The sequence below is a fragment of the Balaenoptera borealis genome (assembly GCF_965194805.1).
Source record: "Balaenoptera borealis genome assembly, chromosome: 8".
Taxonomy (NCBI): Eukaryota; Metazoa; Chordata; class Mammalia; order Artiodactyla; family Balaenopteridae; genus Balaenoptera; species Balaenoptera borealis.
The window spans coordinates 91,225,881-91,239,464 of NC_138865.1; the positions used below are offsets into that span (position 1 = coordinate 91,225,881).

General features: G+C 38.4%; 1 protein-coding gene across 3 annotated transcripts in view; it reads left to right on the forward strand.

Moving 5' to 3' along the window:
• Positions 1-13,584, forward strand: part of TMEFF1 (transmembrane protein with EGF like and two follistatin like domains 1) — a 93,167-nt gene that overhangs the window by 26,194 nt on the left and 53,389 nt on the right. The window lies entirely within an intron of this gene.

Below are 13,584 nucleotides of genomic sequence, written 5' to 3' on the forward strand. Positions count from 1 at the left end.
ATCTCTTTCCCTTCCATTCTTATTTGCTGCTGTCTCATCTTTTTAGGCCAAAGAACATGACTGATTTGGTACCTCAGGGTAGATCAGGGTTAGAGATGGACTAGAAAGGGGAACCTCAAACCAAGAGTGTGAATATCTTTGCTTTTCAAATGTTGTTTTAGTTGTGATTTTGTTGTTTAAAAAAAGAAAAGGAATGGAAATGAAATGTTTTACATTCAATTCTTCTTTTTTTTTTTGGCTGCGCCACCTGGCTTAAGGGATCTTAGTTCCCTGACCAGGGATTGAACCCGCGCCCTAGGCAGTGAAAGCGCAGAGTCCTAACCACTGGACCGCCAGGGAATTCCCTCAATTCTTTTTTTTTGTGATTAAGTTATAATCTGGCTTCAGAATATTGTTCACAAGACGGTCCCTTATTAAGAATTTGAGATGAGACAAAGAAGGAACTAGAATTTTTTAAACTCATAATCTTATTCTAACTGTACCCACCATTTTGGATTTTAAAGGTAGGAAAGGGAACAGATCAGGAATAAAAGCATAGGATAGTCAGTTACTTCTAGTAACCCTATAACTTCAGTCATGTTTCTGTATGATCCACCTGAAAAGAGAAGGCATATTTCCCACCCTTTCTTATGATATTGTAATGAGAATTAAAATCAGAAAGGGAGCTTGAATATGAAGCCTCTTTGAAAACTATTAACTATCATGTTTATTTTCATTAAAAGAAGTAGAAAGTTTAAGTAAAGGAGGAAGGGTTGGGGAGTGTACTGTTGACCAGCCAAAAAGGTTGTTCTTGGTCAAAAGGGACTTTACAATCCACTATTTATTCACACTAGCCACCTTTGAAGTCACTTAGCTAACCTTATGCCCACCCCTCCATGGTTGCTTATGTAACAATAGTCAGGCCAGTGTAACTACTATTTATAAAATAGATAATCAACATGGACCTACTGTATAGCACAGGGAACTCTATTCTGTAATAACCTACATGGGAAAAGAATCTGAAAAAGAATGGTTATATGTATATGTATAACTGAATCACTTTGCTGTACACCTGAAACTGACACAAAATTGTACATCAACTATATTCTAATATAAAATAAAAATTAAGTTAAAAAAAAATAGGTGGTGATGTGTTTGACTGCCCTCCTTCTCCCTAAACCTTCTTAAAAATGATAGTAACTGAAGTGGGCTTCTTTCCTTAAAAGAAGGTGTTGGTGTACATGGTGTATACCAAGCCCTCATGAACTTTTACTTCTTCCTATTCTTCATGTTATATAAGTTTTATTGACCTATCTCAAGGGTCACTAATCCTTTCTTCTGTCATCTCCATTCTGCCCATCCAGTGAGTCTTTAATTTCAGATATTTTATTAAGAATTTATAGTTTCTATTTATCTGAGATTTCCTGTCTTTTCATTCATTACAAGAATATTTTCCTTGAGCATAGATATTGCTGCTTTAAAAATCTTTGCCAGTTTCAACATCTGGGACATCATAGGGATCATCTCTGTTGATTGCCTTTTCATTTGAGAACGCATTATATTTTCTTGTGTTTTGTTTCATATTTATTTTGAATATATCCTACACGTTGTGAATGATATGTTTTCGAGTGTTTGAATTATGTTATGTTCCTCTGAGTATTGTCATTTTTGAAACAGTTAAATTGGCTGAACTTACACTGCAGACTCTATCTTTCCCGTTGGGGGTAGAAACACAAATATCATTTCTTTTAGTCTTAGCTGGGCTACTTGCAGTGTGCCCCCAGAGTGCTTGGTTCAGAGGTCAGCCACAGAATCTGGGACTCCGTGCTCCCTCTCTCCTTTCTGGGATTTTCTCTCTCACTTTCCAGTGGCTTTGGTTCTTGATGCCACAAAGATTGCAGGGTTTTTGTTGGTGTTTCAGGCATCCTGTATGGGGAAAACTGGGGCTGTTCCCTTCTTCCAGCTGTCTTATATTTCCTTAGGTTAAATTCTTTGACGTGGAATTGTTGGGCCAATGAGATATTCATGTACAGGTTAACATTCTCACCAAGAGCAATGTATCAGGCTGCTTGTCTCCTTTCAACCTCTTGGTAGTGGATTTTGTCAATCCTTTAAAATTATATAAATCTGAAAGGGAAAAAGCTTTTTTATTTGCATTTGATTACTAGGGAAATTGGAAATGTACCATAAACTTATTGACCATTTCTTGTGAATTAATATTTCATATTCTTTGTCCATTTTTAGTATTTTCTTTTTCCCTTGTGTTGATTTGGGAAGACATGTGTATACACTATATATAATATACTATTTGTGTCCTTATAATATTGCTTACTGTGCTGAGCATTTTATATCCATTGACTATTCAAATATTTTATATATATATATAAGTTTACATAACTCATAAACTCTCATGAGAACCTATGATGTAGGTGCCATTTTGATACATTTTTTAGAAGAGTGATATATGCCCATAGTAAACAACTGGAACATTATATAAGATATATAATGAAAAATGTCTTCCTTCCATTCTAGAATACCAGTTGCTCTTCTCAGAGGCAACATCTGTTAATTCTTATACTTCCTTCTACAAATATTCTGTTATACAAACACAGAGGTGTTTTAATTTCTCTTTTAAGTACTAAATCACTTCATAGTATTTACCTTAGAGATGGTTACTTTTAGTTTATATAGATTACAAAAAAGAGTTCTGTATTTTAAAAAAGTTATCCTAGTATCACTTTAATTTTCATTTTGTTTATATTTTCTGATATAAAGAAGTTTTAAATTTTCATTTCATATTTATATTTGTCTTTATGATTCTGCTTTTCATTCTTTGAAAGTCTTTCCCTGCAGCTCTAAGATTATGAAGCCTTTTTGACCTTTTGACCAGCTAGAGAATCTTCTCATGATCTGTCTGGAATCCCTTGTATTCTTACCTTGCAGCAAAGCAAGAAAGGAAAATAAAAGTTAGGAGTTTAGATTGGTAGACATTTATCCAGTGCTTACTTTGTGCTAGGCACTAGGCTAGGTGCTAGGGATATGAGGATGTTTAAAGACAAGTTGCTTGCCTTGTAGGAGCAAACTGCCTAAGGGCTTATAGTGTGATTTGATCCTGCTGCTGAGCGAACTTTCCTCTGCCTTCTTACAAGCTTATAAATCTGTTCAAGTTAGACTTAGGTTCGTGCCAGTTTAAGAACAATGACCTCACATGCCCATTAAACACTCCTCTGACGGATGCTTTAGCAGTATCTTTCGATTCATTTAAAAACCTTGCTTATGAGGAGATTGGTTCAAGATGTTGGAGTAGAAGGACATGTGCTCACTCCTTCCTGCGAGAACACATGAATCACAACTAACTGCTGAACAGTCATCGACAGGAAGACACTGGAACTCACCAAAAAAGATACCCCATGTCCAAAGACAAAGGAGAAGCCCCAATGAGATGGTAGGAGTGGTGCAATCACAATAAAATCAAATCCCATAACCACTGAGTGGGTGACTCACAAACTGGAGAACAGTTATACCACAGAGGTCCACCCACTGGAGTGAAGGTTCTGAGCCCCACGTCAGGCTTCCCAACCTGGGGGTCTAGCAACGGGAGGAGGAATTCCCAGAGAATCAGACTTTGAAGGCTAGCGGGATTTGATTGCAGGACTTCTACAGGACTGGGAGAAACAGAGACTCCACTCTTGGAGGGCACATACAAAGTAGTGTGTGTATCAGGACCCAGGGGAGGGAGCAGTGACCCCACAGGAGACTGACCCAGACCTACCTGCTAGCGTTGGAGTGTCTCCTGCAGAGGTGGGGGTGGCTGTGGCTCACTGTGAGGACAAGGACACTGGCAGCAGAAGTTCTGGGAAGTACTCCTTGGCATGAGCCCTCCCAAAGTCGGCCATTTGCCCGACCAAAGAGCCTGTAGCCTCCAGTGCTGGGTCGCCTCAGGCCAAACAGCCAACAGGGAGGGAAATCAGCCCCACCCATCAGCAGACAATCAGATTAAAGTTTTACTGAGCTTTGCCCACCAGAGCAACACCCAGTTCTACCCACCACCAGTCCCTCCCATCAGGAAGCTTGCACAAGCCTCTTAGATAGCCTCATCCACCAGAGGGCAGACAGCAGAAGCAAGAACTACAATCCTGCAGCCTGTGGATGAAAACCACATTCACAGAAAGACAGACAAAATGAAAAGGCAGAGGGCTATGTACCAGATGAAGGAACAAGATAAAACCCAGAAAAACAACTAAATGAAGTGGAGATAGGCAACCTTCCAGAAAAAGAATTCAGAATAATGATAGTGAAAATGATCCAGGACCTTGGAAAAAGAATGGAGGCAAAGATCAAGAAGATGCAAGACATGTTTAACAAAGAGCTAGAAGAATTAAAGAACAAACACCTAGAAATATTAAAGAACAAACAAACGAAATGAACAATACAATAACTGAAATGAAAAATACAATAGAAGGAATCAGTGGCAGAATAACTGAAGCAGAAGAATGGATAAAGACCTGGAAGACAGAATGGTGGAGTTCACTGCCATGGAACAGAATAAAGAGAAAAGAATGAAAAGAAATGAATACAGCATAAGAGATCTCTGGGACAACATGAAATGCACCAACATTCACATTATAGCGGTCCCAGAAGGAGAAGAGAGAGAGAAAGGACCCGAGAAAATATTTGAAGAGATTATAGTGGAAAACTTCCCTAACATGGAAATAGCCACCCAAGTCCAGGAAACGCAGAGAGTCCAGGCAGGATAAACCCAAGGAAAAACATGCTGAGACACATAGTAATCAAACTGACAAAAATTAAAGACAAAGAAAAATTATTAAAAGCAACAAGGGAAAAATGACAAATAACATACAAGGGGACTCCCATAAGGTTAACAGCTGATTTCTCAGCAGGAACTCTACAAGCCAGAAGGGAGTGGCACGATATATTTACGTGATGAAAGGGAAGAACCTACAACCAAGATTACTCTACCCAGCAAGGATCTCATTCAGATTCGATGGCGAAATCAAAAGCTTTACAGACAAGCAAAAGCTAAGAGAACTCAGCACCACCAAACCAGCTCTACAACAAATGCTAAAGGAACTTTTCTAAGTGGGAAACACAAGAGAAGAAAAGGACCTACAAAAACAAACCCATAATAATTAAGAAAATGGTAATAGGAACATACATATCGATAATTACCTTAAACATGAATGGATTAAATGCTCCAACCAAAAGACACAGGCTCGCTGAATGGCTACCAAAACAAGAGCCATATATATGCTGTCTACAAGAGACTCACTTCAGGCCTAGGGACACATACAGACTGAAAGTGAGGGGATGGAAAAAGATGTTCCATGCAAATGGAAATCAAAAGAAAGCTGGAGTAGCAATACTCATATCAGATAAAATAGACTTTAAAATAAAGAATTTTACAAGAGACAAGGAAGGACACTACATAATTGTAGGAGGGATCAATCCAAGAAGGAGATATAACAGTTATAAATCTCAATACATAAGGCAACTGCTAACACCTATAAAAGAGGAAATCGACAGTAACACAGTCATAGTGGGGGAGTTTAACACCTCACTTACACCAATGGACAGATCATCCAGACAGAGAATTAATAAGGAAACACAAGCTTTAAATGATACAATAGACCAGATAGATTTAATTTATATTTATAGGCCATTCCATCCAAAAACAGCAGATTACACTTTCTTCTCAAGTGCACACTGAACATTCTCCAGGATAGATCACATCTTGGGTCACAGATCAAGCCTTGGTAAATTTAAGAAAATTGAAATCATATTGAGTATATTTGCGGACCACAATGCTTTGAGATTAGAAATCAGTTACAGGGAAAAAAGCATAAAAAACACAAACACATAGTGGCTAAACAATACGTTACTAAATAACCAAGAAATCACTGAAGAAATCAAAGATGAAATCAAAACATACCTAAAGACAAATGACAACAAAAACACAACGATCCAAAACCTATGGGATGCAGCAAAAGCAGTTCTAAGAGGGAAGTTTATAGCAATACAATCCTACCTCAAGAAACAAGAAAAATCTCAAATAAACAATCTTATCTTACACCTAAAGGAACTAGAGAAAGAACAAACAAAACCCAAAATTAGTAGAAGAAAGAAATCATAAAGACCAGAGCAGAAATAAATGAAATAGAAACAAAGAAAACAATAGCAAAGATCAATAAAACTAAAAGTTGGTTCTTTGAGAAGATAAACAAAATTGATGAACCTTTAGCCAGACTCATCAAGAAAAAGAGGGAGAGGACTCAAATCAATAAAATTAGAGATGAAAATGGAGGAGTTACAATGGACACCGCAGAAACACAAAGCATCCTAAGAGACTACTACAGGCAACTGTATGCCAATAAAATGGATAACCTGGAAGAAATGGACAAATTCTTAGAAAGGTATAACCTTCCAAGACTGAACCAGCAAGAAATAGAAAACATGAACAGACCAATCACAAGTAATGAAATTGAAACTGTGATTAAAAATCTTCCAACAAAGAAAAGTCCAGGACCAGATGGCTTCACAGGTGAATTCTATCCAACATTTAGAGACGAGCTAACACCCATCCTTCTCAAACTCTTCCAAAAAATTGCAGAGGAAGGAACACTCCCAAACCCATTCTATGAGGCCATGATCACTCTGATAGCAAAACCAGACAAAGATACTACAAAAAAAGAAAATTACAGACCACTATCACTGATGAATGTAGATGCAAAAATCCTCAACAAAATACTAGCAAACAGAATCCAACAACACATTAAAAGGATCATACACCATAAGGTTGCAGGATGCAAAATTAATGCACAGAAATCTCTGGCATTCCTATACACCAACAACGAAAAATCAGAAAGAAATTAAGGAAACACTCCCATTTACCGTTGCAACAAAAAGAATAAAATACCTAGGAATAAACCTGCCTAAAGAGGTGGAAGACTTGTACTTAGAAAACTATAAAAAACTAATGAAAGAAATTAAAGATGACATAAACAGTTGGAGTAATATACCATGTTCTTGGATTGGAAGAATCAATATTGTGAAAATCACTCAAAGCAATCTACAGATTCAATGCAATCCCTATCAAACTACCAGTGGTGTTCTTCACAGAATTAGAACAAAAAAATCTTACAGTTCATATGCAAACACAAAAGACCCTGAATAGCCAAAGCAATCTTGAGAAAGAAAAATGGAGGTGGAGGAATCAGGCTCTCCGACTTCAAACTATACCACAAAGCTACAGTAATTAAGACAGTATGGTACTGGCACAAAAAGAGAAATATAGATCAATGGTACAGGATAGAATGCCCAGAGATAAACCCATGCGCCTGTGGTCAACTAATCTATGACAAAGGAGGCAAGGATATACAATGGAGAAAAGATAGTCTCTTCAATAAGTGGTGCTGGGAAAACTGGACAGCTACATGTAAAAGAATGAAATTAGAACACTCCCTAACACCATACAGAAAAATAAACTCAAAATGGATTAAAGACTGAAATGTAAGATGAGGCACTTTAAAACTTTTAGAGGAGGGCTTCCCTGTTGGCGCAGTGGTTGAGAATCTGCCTGCCAATGCAGGGGACACGGGTTCGAGCCCTGGTCTGGGAAGATCCCACATGCCGCGGAGCAACTGGGCCTGTGAGCCACAACTACTGAGCCTGCGCGTCTGGAGCCTGTGCTCCGCAACAAGAGAGGCCGCGATAGTGAGAGGCCCGCGCACCGCGATGAAGAATGGTCCCTGCTCGCCGCAACTGGAGAAAGCCCTCGCACAGAAACGAAGACCCAACACAGCTTAAAATAAATAAATAAATAAATAAATAAATAAATAAATAAATTTATTTAAAAAAAAAAACCTTTTAGAGGGAAACATAAGAAAAGCACTCTTTGACATAAACCACAGCAAGATCTTTTTTGACCCACCTCCTAGAGTAATGGAAATAAAAACAAAATAAACAAATGGGACCGAATGAAACTTAAAAGCTTTTGCACAGCAAAGGAAGCTATAAACAAAACGAAAAGACAACCCTCAGAATGGGAGAAAATATTTGCAAATGAAACAGCAGACAAAGGATTAATCTCCAAAATATCCAAACAGCTCATGGAGGTCAATATCAAAAAAAAATCAACAATCCAGTTAAAAAATGGGCGGAAGACCTAAATAGACATTTCTCCAAAGAAGACATACAGATGGCCAAGAGGCACGTGAAAAGATGCACAACATCACTAATTATTAGAGAAATGCAAATCAAAACTACAATGAGGTATCACCTCACGCCGGTTAGAATGGCCAGTATCAAAAAGCTAGAAACAATAAATGCTGGAAAGGGTGTGGTGAAAAGGAGACCCTCCTACATTATTGGTGGGAATGTAAATTGATACAACCACTATGGAAAACAGTATGGAGATTCCTTAAAAAACTAAAAATAGAACTACCATACGACCCAGCAATCCCACTACTGGGCATATACCCTGAGAAAACCTTAATTCAAAAAGAGACATGTACCCCAATGTTCATTGCAGCACTATTTCCAATAGCCAGGGCATGGAACCAACCTAAATGTCCATCAACAGATGAATGGATAAAGAAGATGTAGTACATATATACAATGGAATATTACTCAGCCATAAAAAGAAATGAAATTGAGTTATTTGTAGTGAGGTGGATGGACCTAGAGTCTGTCATACAGAATGAAGTAAGTCAGAAAGAGAAAAACAAATAACCATATGCAAACATATATATATGGAATCTAAAAAAAAAAAAATGGTACCGGTGAACCTAGTTGCAGGGCAGGAATAAAGATGTAGGCATAGAGAATGAATTTGATGACATGGGGTGGGAGGGCGAAGCTGGGGTGAAGTGAGAGTAGCATCGGCATATATACACTACCAAATGTAAAATAGTTGGCTGGTGGGAAGCAGCAGCATAGCACAGGGAGATCGTCTCGGTGCTTTGCGATGACCTAGAGGGATGGGATAGGGAGGATGGGAGGGAGGCTCAAGAGGAAGGGGATATGGGGACATGTGTATGCATATGGCTGATTTGCTTTGTTGTGCAACAGAAACTAACATGGTATTGTGAAGCAATTATACTCCAATAAAGATCTCTTAAAAAAAAAAGGATCATACACCATGATCAAGTGGGATTGATCCCAGTGATGCAAGGATTCTTCAATATATGCAAATTAATCAATGTGATACACCATATTAACAAATTGAAAAAAACCATATGATCATCTCAATAGATGGAGGAAAAGCTTTTGACAAAATTCAACATCCATTTATGATAAAAACTCTCCAGAACGTGGGCGTAGAGGGAATCTACATCAACATAATAAAGGCCAGGCTTACCTGGTGGCTCATTGTTTAAGAATCTGCCTGCCAATGCAGGGGACACGGGTTTGAGCCCTGCTCTGGGAAGGTCCCACATGCCGTGGAGCAACTAAGCCCGTGCACCACAACCTCTGAACCTGCGCTCTAGAGCCCGTGAGCCACAACTACTGAGCCTGAGTGCCACAACTACTGAAGCCCGCACGCCTAGAGCCTGTGCTCTGCAAGAAGAGAATCCACCCAATGAGAAGCCCAGGCACCACAATGAAGAGTAGCCCCCGCTCGTTGCTTAGCCTGTGCGCAGCAACAAAGACCCAACGCAGCCAAAAATAAAAATAAATAAATAAAATTAAAAACAAAACAAAACAGAAAAACATAATAAAGGCCATATACGACAAACCCACAGCCAACATCATTCTCAATGGTGAAAAGCTGAAAACATTTCCTTTAAAATCAGAAACAAGACAAGGATGTCCACTCTTGCCACTTTTATTCAACATAGTTTTGGAAGTCCTAGCCAGGGCAATCAGAGAAGAAAAAGAAATAAAAGGAATACAAATGGAAAAGAAGAAGTAAAACTGTCACTGTTTGCAGATGACATGATACTATACCTAGATAATCCTAAAGATGCCACCAAAAAAACTACTAGAGCTAATCAATGCATTTGGTAAAGTTGCAGGATAGAAAATTAATGCACAGAAATCTCTTGCATTCCTATACACTAACAATGAAAGATCAGAAAGAGAAATTAGGGAAGCAGTCACATTCACCATTGCAACAAAAAGAATAAAATCCCTAGGAATAAACCTACCTAGGGAGACAAAAGACCTGTATGCAGAAAACTATAAGACACTGATGAAAGACATGAAAGATGATACAAACAGATGGAGAGATATACCATGTTCTTGGATTGGAAGAATCAACATTGTGAAAATGACTATACTACCCAAAGTAATCTACAGATTCAATGCAATCCCTATCAAATTAACAATGGCATTTTTTATAGAACTAGAACAAAAAATCTTAAAATTTGTATGGAGACACAAAAGACTCCAAATAGCCAGAGCAATCTTGAGGGAAAAAAACGGAGCCGGAGGAATCAGACTCCATGACTTCAGCCTACAAAGCTACGGTAATCAAGACAATATGGTACTGGTATAACAACAGAAATATAGATCAATGGAACAGGATAGAAAGCCCAGAGATAAACCCATGCACCTGTGGTCAACTAATCTATGACAAAGGAGGCAAGGATATACAATGGAGAAAAGATAGTCTCTTCAATAAGTGGTGCTGGGAAAACTGGACAGCTACATGTACAAGAATGAAATTAGAACATTCCCTAATACCATACACAAAAATAAACTCAAAATGGATTAAAAACCTAAATGTAAGACCAGACACTATAAAACTCTTAGAGGAAAACATAGGAAGAACACTCTTTGACATAAATTGTAGCAAGATATTTTTTGACCCACCTCCCAGAGTAATGGAAATAAAAACAAAAATAAACAAATGGGACCTAATGAAACTTAAAAGCTTTTGCGCAGCAAAGGAAAGTATAAAGAAGACAAAAAGACAACCCTCAGAATAGGAGAAAATATTTGCAAACAAATCAATGGACAAAAGATTAATCTCCAAAATATATAAACAGCTCATGCAGCTCAATATTGAAAAAACAAACAACACGATCAAAAAATGTGCAGAAGACCTAAATAGACATTTCTCCAAAGAAGACATACAGATGGCCAAGAGACACATGAAAAGCTGCTCAACATCACTAATTATTAGAGAAATGCAAATCAAAACTACAATGAGGTATCACCTCACACCAGTTAGAATGGGCCTCATCAGAAAATCTACAAACAACAAATGCTGGGGAGGGTGTGGAGAAAAGGGAACCCTCTTGCACTGTTGGTGGGAATGTAAACTGATATAGCCACTATGGAGAACTGTATGGAGGTTCCTTAAAAAACTAAAAATAGAATTACCATATGATCCAGCAATCCCACTACTGGGCATATACCTAGAGAAAACCGTAATTCAAAAAGACACATGCACCCCAATGTTCATTGCAGCACTATTTACAGTAGCCAGGTCATGGAAACAACCTAAATGCCCATGGACAGACGAATGGATAAAGAAGTTGTGGTACCTATATACAATGGAATATTACTCAGCCATAAAAGGGAACGAAATTGTGCCATTTGCAGAGACGTGGATGGACCTAGAGACTGTCATACAGAGTGAAGTAAGTCAGAAAGAGAAAATCAAGTATTGTGTATTTATGCATGTATGTGGAATCTAGAAAAATGGTACAGATGAAGCAGTTTGCAAGGTAGAAATAGAGACACAGATGTAGAGAACAAACGTATGGACAGCAAGGGGGGAAAGTGGGGGGAGGGGGGTGGTGGTGGGATGAATTGGGAGATTGGGATTGATATGTATACAGTAATATGTATAAAAGATATTAATAAGAATCTGCTGTATAAAAAAATAAAATAAAATTCAAAAAAAAACCCTTATGATTCAGTATGCTTTCGGTGTTAATATAAGCTTTCTGGGACATAATTTAAACACATTTTAACAGATAATAACAGGATTTTAAATTCTAAAATTGTTTTGTTCAGCCTGTTGATAGGAGCTATTACATCTTGCCACATATATAAGCAAAGCTACTTTTATTAATGTTGAACAAAGAAAAATGATCAGTATTGCATCTTTTCATTAAAACCTGGGTAATATACAAAGAAGAGTGCCTGTGGCTTTTTCCCTGTTTTCTTTCTTCTTTCTTTCTCTTTGTTCTTCTGACTGGAGTTCTTGGGCCTATGTCTTTTTTCCTGAGTTTTTTAGTGTCTGCTCTTGCTAGGTACTGTGTCCACTTATTAGACCTTTGTATTAGTCAGAGTTCTCCAGAGAAACAGAACCAACAAGATATATATATGGAGAGAGAGAGGAGAGAAAGAGATTATAAGCAATTGGCTCACTCAATTATGGACGCTGAGAAGTTCCACAAATCTGCAGTCCGCAAGCTGGAGGCCCAGAAAGGCTGGTGGTGTGGTTCCAATCCGAGGGTGAAGGCCTGAGAATCAGGGGAGCTGATATATATGTCCCCGTCTGAGTCCAAAGGCCTGAGAACCAGGAGAAGACCAAGGTCCCAGCTCACCAGTCAGGCAGAGAGTTAATTCTCCCTTCATTCACCTCTTGGTCTATTCAGGCCCTCAGTGGATTGGATGATGCCACCCACATTGGAGAGGGCATTTATTCAGTCCACTGATTTAATGCTAATGTCATCCAGAGACACCCTCACAGATACATCCAGAAATAATATTTAATCTAGGCACCCTGGGGCCCAGTCAAGTTGACACATAAAATTAACCATCACAACTTTGTTAATATTATTTATTGTATTCAGCACAGTTCCTGACACACAGTAGGTACACAATAAATGCTTGAATGGATGTGGCTGCAGAGTTGTACACTGCTGCACCTTTGTAAACTACTTCAAATCACTCTTGCAGCTAAAGAGAAGGTGTAGGGGAGAGTTCTTTTCCCCAGCAAGTGGCAGTATAGAGGAGGCAGACCTTAGGTTAGAGTCAGTGCCCAAGTCAGAAGTTGTATGTTGTTAAAATTGCCCAAATCCCTTAATTTTTCCATAGCATAATGAGAGGCTCTTAAAAGAGACTTCTGGAAACAGAATGGCCAAAGAACTGTAGGTCTGCTTTTCCCATCTCATGCTCACTCCTTGGTATGTGCTCGTTAGGTTGCATTTCAGGGACATTGCCTACACTGTTTTAAGCCCCCTACTCACTACCACCAAGTGACATATAGTGAGATCCTGCTGAAAAACTGGTGTGTAGTGGTTAGAGAACATCACTTGTCAGGAGTCGTGGGTCTTCCATTTGTTAGCTGTGACCTTGGGCAAGACTTAAGACTCAGAAATGATAATAGCAGTAGCAGAACCAGCTAATGTTTGTTGAGAATTTACTATGGCTAGCTGTAAATGCTAAAGATAGATTTCTCTTATTTAATCCTCATAACAATTTTATTAGGTAGATACTATTATAATTACCATTTTATAGGTAGGGGTAATGGCACTGGTGCTAGCCCATAGTCACATGGATGGTCAACCTAGGATTTGAACTCAGCATTTTACTTTGGAGCCCCAGCTCTAAGCACTAAGTCATGTGCTTTGCAGGATTGTTATATTTAAGTTAGTTTAGGACATTTAAAGTTGTAGCCAGTGTTTA